The 10,344-nt window shown below is 37.8% G+C and overlaps 1 protein-coding gene across 2 annotated transcripts in view; it reads right to left on the bottom strand.

Moving 5' to 3' along the window:
- Cv-2 (crosveinless 2-secreting protein) overlaps positions 1–9,798 on the bottom strand; it is a 37,133-nt gene extending 27,335 nt beyond the window's left edge. For both annotated transcript variants that reach the window (XR_014439192.1, XM_083101237.1), the window contains exon 1: positions 9,291–9,798. The gene's annotated coding sequence lies outside the window, so the exon portion shown is untranslated. The remainder of the gene's footprint in view (positions 1–9,290) is intronic.
- Positions 9,799–10,344: the final 546 nt, after the last annotated feature.

The raw sequence follows: 10,344 nt of genomic DNA on the forward strand, positions 1-10,344 counted from the left end.
GCGTGGCGTTTACGCGCTTGCTATAATTATCCATTATTGTTACGCGACCGCCGGCTGCGATCGTGTTTACGTAGGGATAATGCGCACTTGAGATAATTGACGAGCAATCGTCGTCGGGAAAACGATCGATCGATCGGTATCGACAGCCGCTCGTTACGATCATTCATCTTGGCATTCGCTACGATCGCGTCTTTTATCCTTTTTCTCAGAGTCGCGGGACGATCGCGAGCGACACGGAAATTTATCAAACTTAAGTAGGATGAGAGTATGTTTTTCTTCGGAAATACTTGTCAAATTTTCAAAGTCCATCCGCCTCCGGATGATCGGAGATCATTAAGACGCGGCTTTTCGAAGACCCCTTTTTGCGCCGTGTATGTTATAATTTATGCACATATAGAAACGCGTGGAGCTTCTCTCTCTGTCGGAGAATCAATATTGAAATTTTAATATTTGAACCGTTTGAGTGCTCGAAGATTGTCATGCCGCTCGTCGATGTCACTTTTTGCAAAGCGCACGGCTCTCACTTATCGCCACGTGTAATAAGAGCTTGAGATTTAGAATCGTACGGTATTTTATATAGCCAGACTTTTGCATAGACTTGGCTGGTCAACGTGAGTTGTTTACAAACTTGTCTTTCGAATTCAAAGAATATCTACACTTCTCGCCGTCACGCATTCGAATTAAACAAGCCGTTTTCAATCATATTGTTCACGTAACAAAATGACATCATGGTATAAAATCTTGCTGGAATGTTGTTACAGAAGTAGAGGAATTCAAACAGGTTTCATTTCTTGGAATTAAAACTTCGATGAGATACAAAGGAACAAAATATTTATGAAGAAAACGCATTATATATGTATAATATGATTCCTTTTGGGAATATATCGCTACTTATGCATTCAACTGATACAAAAAAAACAGAGGAAGAGAGTCGGTTAACCGAAATGAGACCACGACGTTGAAACCGAGCCTTCGGCGAACAAAACGACGGTACGCGATCGCGGAGATACGAAAGAAGATTAGGATACTGGAGCAGAAAACGGTACAGAGCGATGAGAGATAATTCCGATCTGGGCGTCATATTAATATCCGAAAAATTCCCTCATCCGAATCGTGAAAATGAATGGAGTCGCGAGCCTCGGGCAAGAGAGAGACCCAGCGATATCGTATTTGCAATCGTATATTCGTGCCGGGCGCAGCTGTAGCCGCAGCGTCGGTCACTCGTCGATGCGCGGAATTTTTCTTCGACCTCTCGCCATTCTGATCTGCTCGCATTATAATCGTGTTACAATAGCGCTTATTTTCTCACGCTGGCGAACGAGAATGATCATTTTCGCATGGCATTATAATGTCAACCACCGCAACGATTATCGCTTGGAATCTTATCGGATAGGATAATCTAGATGTTTGATGATTTCTCAATAATAAAATGGCATTCTTGTTAGTTTTTATTAGCATTTATATTTATAACATCTTTTTGACAATTTCTGACATGTAACTAATTTAAATTTTATTGTTGAAGAATCGATTTATTTTGCTTCATTTATACTATTTGACTTTATATCAAAATTTCTGATTCAATTTTTGATATAAATTTAGCGATGTATCTTTCGATATGAATATAAAGATAGATAGTTTTTTTTTCGATAAAAATTGGATTGAATGTCATTTTTTTAAACAATTTTCAGATTTCTATATTATTTATATCTTGTTGACTAATTCTTATATTAAGATTCTTAAAATGCTATTCGCGATATATGCGAATGAGAAATGCACTTTTCTCAGTAGCTAGTATCTCACTTGCAAGGATTTCTGGGACGTGATCCGGGGGCGAATTATGGCATTGCCGAGGAGGCATTGAATGGTGGAAATAAAACTCGTCATAAAGTACGCATTACACACGGAGGAAAAATGTCAGAAATGCGAACGGCGAACGTGGAATATATATGTAGGAATAGCAGTTTGCGAAATTTAGTTACTAATCCTTCGGCGAATCGCATATCTATGCGTGACTTCAATTTATATTCATGCGAAAATGACTCATGTTATTACAATTTATCGTAAATTTTCTAAACTAATAAGACGATCATTCATTATAATTTTAAACAGTGATTACCATCTGCCAAAAGATGATTGATGAAACTTAAATTCATTTTTAGCTATTATGAATATTTTTGGAAGAATTCGATCGATAATTTCACAAGAATAATCAATATCTGTCATAAATAAGCGAACGAATTTTGAAAAAAATAAAGCTTGCGTATTTGTGCAAAAACAAAATATTAAACTTTGTATTATAATTATACCTCAAAAACATAAGTTCTATAAAGCGCATTTTTAATTTAAAAATTATTCAAAAGTCTTGATATTCAATTAATTAATAATAAAATTTGTCATATTAAAAAATAGTTTTATTTTATATTTCTTCATTTTTTAAATTTATTTATCATAGGATAATTTTATTTCGTTTAAAAGAGTTCGGCGAGCACGTGGTTTTCATCTCTCCTCATAAGATGACTTAGAGATTCATGTATTTAGGCTGCTGTTGAACACGCATTATGCCTGCAATCCGTTATCGCGGCCTTCCACGCCCGGCCGAACAGTATCTTATGCATCCTTCGCCCTTAATGGACGAGACGAGTCCCGCTTATCTCTGATTTAAAGCGGAGGATAATACTTTCGATCGTTTCGCCGTCGTATAAGAATACATCTGGCGGTCAGTGTGAGTTCGGTGCACGAATAAGAATTCGACCTTAGGTCCGCGTTGGCTTCTTTCGTTATTTTTTCTTTTTTTTTCTCTCCTTTCTCTTACTCCACCGCGATTGGGTATATAATAAAACGATCGAGGGAAAGCAAATGAATATTAAGACGATTACTTTAATGGATTTTGATTGAGGCGATTTTATCGGGGCAATGAAAGTAAATATCCGCGGCTCCCTCCCCTCGTCAAATTACGACTTCAACGATTGCATCTTTAAGTTGCACCTTTGGTCATTTATTTAAATTAAATTCATTCACGAGGACAATTACGAAAACAGATATCTCGATCGTCGAAATACTTGTAAAGGGTAATCACAGTAATATTCATATATGTATATATATATATATATATATATATATATATATATATATTCTTGCTTTTTAATTGTAATATAATTTTAATCTTTATTAATTTGTTGTCATTTTTTTAAATCAAAGATTACTTGATTTTTAGAAAAAGATAGCGTCCTACAAAAAACTTGCGCATTCGTTTTTCTGATTATCAATTAGTTAATTTGGAAAATCTTTTGTGTTATAGCTGAAAGAATTTCAATTAAAAATTACATGACGCGGCAATATTTTGTAGATGTTAAAATGTTGAAATTTATCGCGCATACGATGGAACTCATCTAAACTACGACACGACGACGATGCGGCACCGTGTTGCCGGCAGGTTCAATTTACTTTTAGAAGTCATTAATTCTTGCAAAATTCAATCTCGTAATCCGCTTCGTCGCAAGAAGGCGGGACTTAATTTTCGAAGCGGCATCCGATTATTATCCAGTGCCCATTCAACGTGGGTAAAACGAGACTATATGGACGACAACGACGAAGATGAAACGTTATACAAAATCGAGTCGTGAAAGTTCGACTCTACAAGAATTCGTTTATGAAATCGAAAAGTGGAACTAACGGATCATCGTGTCATCGATGTGATACGCGGTGATAATTGACGTCGATGAATACTTGAAATATCTAACATAGATAAAATACTAGTATAATAATAGAGTGAGAGATAATCCCCTCTAACTAGTAAAAATTGAAATGTAAACTTGAACATATTTTCTTATTTCTTCGATAAACTTATTGGATTGATTCATACATCAATTCCGTTTTACTTAACAAACTGAAATTTTATATTTGAAAAATATTACAATATATAAATTTTAATCTATTATATTTTCTTCATTTTGCAATATATAAGATAATTAGATACTGTAGGTCACACTAGTTTTTCAAAAGAAATAATTCATTATAGCAAAAGATGAACTCTTATTTATCAACCCAATATAATCGAGAAAGCAATATTATATGGCCGAGAATGATGCAAATCACGCAAAAATATAAATGAAATAATAATCGTGAATTAACAATTACAATTAGTGAAACTGTGATCTCGATCCCGATTCCATTTTTTCAATACTTTTCTTAATTGGTTCATTGCTGTCGACAATCAATCGGGATATCTTGTCGACGTTTACGATCGTCGAAGACGATGACAATGGGAACCGAATTGGAAGCTGTACAGACGCGAAATAAAAGATTCCGATAAGCCGCACGAATTTCATCGCGCAACAATAGCTTGATGACATAGGTTTGCTTCGCCTTAAGATATAGGATCGCTACTGCTTAATTGAAGTCTAGATTAAAATGCAAATGTCCAATATATATGCGAGCTGACATGACGGCGCACGGCTCTTGACCGATCGAGAAACACTAATGATAGATACGAAGACGCATATCGCATCACTCTCGAATTATTGGTCCCCTCACAACAAATCAATTCCGAAAGAGAAACTACTTATGTCTATTAGGATTTCCCTTTTCTCTCTTCTCCCCGTCATTGTGTCATGTAGTCACTATAAAATCATATTATAATGTTTTAAACGTTATCTTAAATTGTAAAATAAGTATAAAATTTTAGCGAAATGCCAAGAATGATATTTTCAGCTGCAGCAGAAAATATTAAATTTCTTTTTATAGTAATATTGTGTTTATTAAGCTTTAAACACTATTATCTCGTTTTACCTGATCATTGTGAGTTTCTTTTTATAGTCTTTGCGTATTTTTGAAATTAAAATCAATTGTGTTGAAATATTAAAATATCCTTCAACACAATAATGCTGTCGATAATTTGCGATGTCGCGACCCGATGTAATTTCGCAAGGAAGAAAACCAATTTCGTGAAGGGACGTGGAGAACGAACGGTATAATATATGGAGACAACGATCCGCTTCCTTTTTTACGTCAGTGTCGGGATTTACGAACATCAAGATCGTAATTTCTCGTACTTGTTGCGGTTGCTTGGCCCTTAAGCGTATCCGGTTGCCCGTCGACGAAGTCACTGACATATACATGATTCGCAATGTTGGAAAATCGGACAAAGCGAGTTGATAATATCCCAACGCATTTATGATTTTTTTCTTAAATTTTCCTAACAAATTTTTTCAGCGGACGTGTCCGTGTTTCTTAATAACATAAATAAGAATGCATTCCACAAGATAGCATAATTATTATCTGAAGTATTTCTGTAAACGCGAACAATATTTTCTCCAATCGATTATTATTTAACACTTATCTTACATTTTTTCATTCATCTTTTCGCTTTCCAAAAAATCTGGCAATCGAATCAAATCGCCGCGAGTCCTCTCTTTGCCGCACAAAAGCGCGCACTCGAGAAGAGACGGGCGCGTGCGACGCGAGCCGAAGAGAGAAACTGTATATAAGTCGAAAGGCGCGCAGAGAGAAAAAGAGAAAGAGAGAGAGAGAAGCGAAAGAAAGAGAGATAGAATGGCAGGTTTCTCTCGAGCGAGCGGGATGAAGACGACGAGAGCGAGAAAAAGAGGGAAGACTTCGACCTCGCATGCTCGCTCGCGCGGCTTTACCGGAGTAAAGTGCTCCGAGGCCTCTGAGGAAGAAGCTACACTCGCGAGATCGTCCTCGGAAGACCGCGATCTCTTTCCTCTCGATCTTTTTCTTCTTTAGTCTTTCGGTGTATTCTTCAGCCATTAAAACCCGGTGTAATCTCGATAAGAATTTTTGTTTCTCCGCGAAATTATGTCTCTTTATGTCAATCGTATTTTCATTGTTATGAATATTAAGATAATTGTCGTGTATTTTACAGCATTCGAGCATTTTTTTATCTTTATTTTAAGACGGGCAAGAAAATGCAATTAGGAACAAACAGATTTATACTTCCTTTAATTGCTGCATTTCTATCGGGAATATTATACGATCTATTTATATTAAAGTATGTGTATTATTGTCGATTTGTATCAGTGTTTTTTTTGTATACAATATAATATAATATTTATAAATGGAATTTTTACAAAAATCATGGAAGCAATTTCTCTAATACTGCTTTGTTAAAAAGCTGAATTGATGTGACATGTTAGTATAAGTAACATGTTTTTTAGTTTCTCACACATGTGATTTATTATTTATTTTAAATGATTGATTGTATCTATCATTTATTCTAAATTGAAATATTAATGCTCGTAAAAGATTCGTATAGTTTCAAACCTTATAATACATATCTTCTTTCATTCTCTTCGTCGAGAAAGCTTTATTCCCGAAACCCGTATAAGATCGATACCCCGGATCCGAGAGTAATGTCACTTCGAAATGAAAGAAGAGAGGCGGCAGATCAAGTTACATTCGCATCTTTTTTTCGCGTTATTCGAGATTGACATTTATTTATTCCGCTTTCAGATTGCAACAGAGATAATTCGCAAAGAAAGAGAGAGAAAGAGAGTGAGGGAGAAGGATAAAGGAGAGACGGAGGACATAATAATTCCTATATATTCTATTCTATTACGCATATCTATCCTACCTGGATCTCTCGGCGGGCTCCGATGAAACGCGCGAACGGGATATCACGCTCTCGATCAATCTCTCCCCATGCTCGAGGATCGGGAGCCGGGTCGATTCGGCGGGCGAGAAATAGCGAGGCTACGCGACGCTACGGCACGCACTGCCGAGAGGTAACTGGAAGTAAGTGGCACGAGCTGTCGCGTGCAGCCACGCCGCGGCGAAACGACAACACAACGTAACAGGTGCGTGCTGGCGAGGAAGGGCCTGATCTGTACGCGCGCGTGTGTATTGTATGTACGTGTTAGTGTTACTCGCTCACGCGCGAGTGGACTGTAGGGATTGAGCCTGGCTATATGAGGGATTGAGCGCGGACCGATATTTCTTTCTCTTGCTCTCTTTATTTCTCTCTCTCTCTTTCTCTACCGGTAGCATTTTAAATCACTGAGAAATATCGTTCGCGATAATTACAGCAACGATCCATGTGATCCCGTGTATATCGAATAATCGGGAGTTACACATGGTATGTCATTAACTTGCGTCGTACTTATTATGTTTCCTTGATAAACGAAATATCGAAAAATATTTATTAAGGAATAATAAACAGTGAAGCGATTTCTTTAATATCGATTAATCATAGTTTAATTAATTCTTTGAATATCTCACTGGATTATCATGCTCTTCTTATGATGGACAATGTGATGAAAAATTTAATTGATTAGTTTTAATTGATTAGAATTGAATTGAATTTATGAAAAAAATTAGATTTGTTTATCTTATTATTTTACTTTTAATGAATAAAAAACTTTTTAACGAATAAAAACTCTATATCTGAACAACACTATTTCAAATAATTAATTTTCTTCAAACTGTAATTGTTTCAATATGATTATTCGTAGCAAAAATAATACTAGTTTCGGAATTATAATATTTCATTATGTGGTTCGCATTGTTCGACATAAACCATCATCGCGCGAGATTTATTGATTAAATTGTTATCCGTTTATCGATTGCTTGATTAATCGATTGAATCGGTGGTTTATGCCTTGATCGATTAATCGGTTTGTTCCCATTGATCGAATAAATGATTAAACCAGTAATTTCTTACGTGCCTTGCGATAGATTCAATCGGATGAATCGGTTAATTGCGTTCGATCAAACTTTTTTCCTCTGATTATTAATTTTGCCTTTATATAGAAAACTTGAAGTAGTTATCCATTTCTGTATTTTCTCGCAAAAAATTATTACAGATGTCCTGTTGGAATATTTCCTAAATCCATAAATTATTCATATTCGTAAATTTTTTGCTACTTCTGAGATATTGATAATGAAAAAAAAAACATTCCAAGCCGCCCACGAAATGGCTCAACGCGTCGGCTCAACGAAAATCGATTATACCGATATAGATCGCAATGTCGCGGATCGTCGAATTTAATTTTGTAACCGACGAATTTGCGTGTTTTTCTCTCCACTCGCACCCGCAGGGGCGTTTCTTCAGGTGACGAACAGCTGACGCTGATAATCCCACGGATTTTTCCATCGTGCTCGCTTACATCGTCTCCGCGAATTCGCAAGGATGACGTTAGACGTTTTTTTTTGTTTAGATCTAAACCTCATCGAGATGGAACGCGCTTGACGTAAATAAAAATTGTGACTGATACTTTTAACTCGCATTTCGCTAAATGTGACTCATGGCTTTGATATTTCCAAGACGCCTTTTACGAAATATCTAAATCCGCGTTTTATTTCTTATTTTCAAATATATATCAAATGCCACCCTCAAGAAAATAGAAAATTCCGAATCTCTATCAAATAACAAAATATATTTAGCGATAAGTGTCTAATAAAAATGCTCATCTTAGAGACATCTCGGATCCACGTTCAACGAGTCGAACCAACGAACCGAAACTTCGCGAAAAAGAATCACTATCACCGAATGGAAATCACGTGTCGCCTCGGGCACGTGTCTACTGGCAAGGTCCGGCACTCTCGCTAGTCGAACATGTTACGCTGCTCTCGGTGATATCACGTGATAAAAATCCGCTCGCTAGGCCGATCCATCCATCACGCGTCGTAATCCGCATTCTCGGTCTCGTCATTTCTCCTCTCTCTTTTTCTTTTTCTCTTTCTCTCTCTTCCTTCATCCATATATAATCTCTCATCCCGATACTTTAATTATCCCTATATGTCGCGCTGAACTCTGTGGCAGATCCTTCAAGTGTTACGCGACTGATGTAGAAGAATTTCTTCGGACATTCAGATGACATTCTTAGCATTTAAAAAAATGTCAAGTCTTTAATTTCTTATTAAATGTCAATGGAGAAAGTAAACTCTATATTAGAATATAGAATCGGTGTCAGGATAATTGCGATATATTCTACAACGACACGAGAAACTAAGAATCTCGCTCTTGTATTTTTTTAATATATTAAATAATATTATCAATAGAATAATTATAACTATTGATTATTAATAAATCTATGATTATTTTAGAGATAGAAAAAGATTATTATAATTCCTCTCTCTCTTTTGTATTCCAATTGCATTCTCTTTTTTCTTTTTAGTTGTAGCTTTCTGTTTTTCTTGCGGAATTAGAAGTACAATCAGTGTCTCTTCGATAATCCATCCGTCAATTTATATTGTGTCTCGAGATACTCTCGAGGACCCCGTCTCTTCACGAGACGCGAATACCCGACAGCAAACAGATCTTTTGCACTCACCTGCGAGTATTCCTTCGTCGGCCTTTTACAGGCGCCTTTCTCAGCAGCCGTCTCGGCTCGTTCGCCGACGTTGCGGCCGCGGAGTAGCCAGGGATGCACCTCGTCGCGAACCCTCGAGACGGCGACGACGATTATGACGACACACCGCACTGTTCGCGATTGATAACGAGATGCAGTCACAACAGAAGAGCCGGTAGCAGAAGAGTCCCTCGCGCGCGCACTCGCGACGCGAGTTCATTTGCGGTACGAGATACGGAGGCACGCGCGGGCGAATCTCGCCGGAGTTGGTCCAACACTGAAGCGCGTGTATCCACCGATGGCACTGCGTGTCTTGTCTCGTCTTGTCTCGTCTCGTCTTGTCTCGTCTCGTCTGGCCTCGTCGTGACGTATCGTATCGCGTAGTGTCGCATACGCTGCGCGAGCTCTACTGCGGATCTGAATGATTCCGCGTCAGCTGCTCGCCGCAGCTGCACTGAAGTTCCGTTGCGATTTCCACCACCGTGCGCGAGTAACGATGCTCGCGCGCGGTCGCCGAGAGAATGAGAGAAGGGGGAGGAAAGACGGAAAGTGGTAGTGGTGGTTGCGGTGCTGGTGGTAGTGGCAGTGGTTGCGGAGGAGGAGAAGAAGGACGTCGCGAGTAGTAGTGGTTTTCCTCCTTAAGAGAGGCGGAGGAGGCATCGCGCGCACCGAGAGGAGGTGGAGAGGGAAGGGGAGAAGAGCGCGTATGCACGTGCGAGAGATGTGGATAGAAACGGTTGATGCAGGTGGCATCGAGTCGGAGAAGAAAAGAGAGGGAGAGTATATAAATGTTAAATGTACGATAGAGAGATGCATATGTTGTTTTCCTTTCGATCGGTGTCCGTAAGATAGAGTAAGATTTCGCAAAATTTTTATGAGAAGTTCCTTATGTAATTTTAAGTATCTTAATTTTTGAAAACAATTTTGATATTATATTCTGGGATCGACTAACATGCATACGATTAAAAATGTAATGGATGTCGTACACATCAATAGGTCGAACAATTTTTAAAAGATGAAATGTTTGATAAAATGG

The sequence above is a fragment of the Camponotus vicinus genome, unplaced genomic scaffold (genome assembly GCF_025532165.1).
Source record: "Camponotus vicinus isolate PSW18456_S1 unplaced genomic scaffold, iyCamVici1.0 SCAF_5, whole genome shotgun sequence".
NCBI lineage: Eukaryota > Metazoa > Arthropoda > Insecta > Hymenoptera > Formicidae > Camponotus > Camponotus vicinus.